The sequence below is a fragment of the Morone saxatilis genome, unplaced genomic scaffold (assembly GCF_004916995.1).
Source record: "Morone saxatilis isolate NCDOM2014 unplaced genomic scaffold, NCSU_SB_2.0 Contig11, whole genome shotgun sequence".
NCBI lineage: Eukaryota > Metazoa > Chordata > Actinopteri > Moronidae > Morone > Morone saxatilis.
In genome coordinates this window covers 29,704,440-29,704,825 of record NW_023339663.1, presented here as the reverse complement: position 1 = coordinate 29,704,825, position 386 = coordinate 29,704,440, and the positions used below count along the sequence as shown (strand labels likewise).

The 386-nt window shown below is 38.9% G+C and overlaps 1 protein-coding gene across 1 annotated transcript in view; it reads left to right on the top strand.

The window, feature by feature from the left end:
* Positions 1–386, top strand: part of mesd (mesoderm development LRP chaperone) — a 6,442-nt gene that overhangs the window by 3,468 nt on the left and 2,588 nt on the right. The gene's annotated exons all lie outside the window — the stretch shown is intronic.

The window sequence follows — 386 nt, the reverse complement described above, 5'->3', positions numbered from 1 at the left end:
ACAGTGACATCTGGTGGTTTGTAGAAGCAGCTACAAGACTGGAGCCCCAGCACTGACACAGGCTCACAGTCAAGGTCTACTTACCAGCCTTTCTCTGGAGCTTTCGGCTTCATCTTAAGGATAGCAGATGGAGTTTGCTTAGTGTTAGAGAGTGTGCATCTGTCATGCAACCCCATTTACAACTAGCGTGATAACGCCATGTTGTAAAAAAGAACATATTAAACTCTTTACAATTTGTTAGTTTAGTTTAGTTTACCTTACCTAACTGGCTGGTCCCTAAACCAGGAACTATCATTTTATTTTATTTTTTTATGTAGAATAATATAAGGGAAAGAATTGAAATTGCATGTATGTGAGTTGATGAACGAGTTAGTTTCTGTTCGATG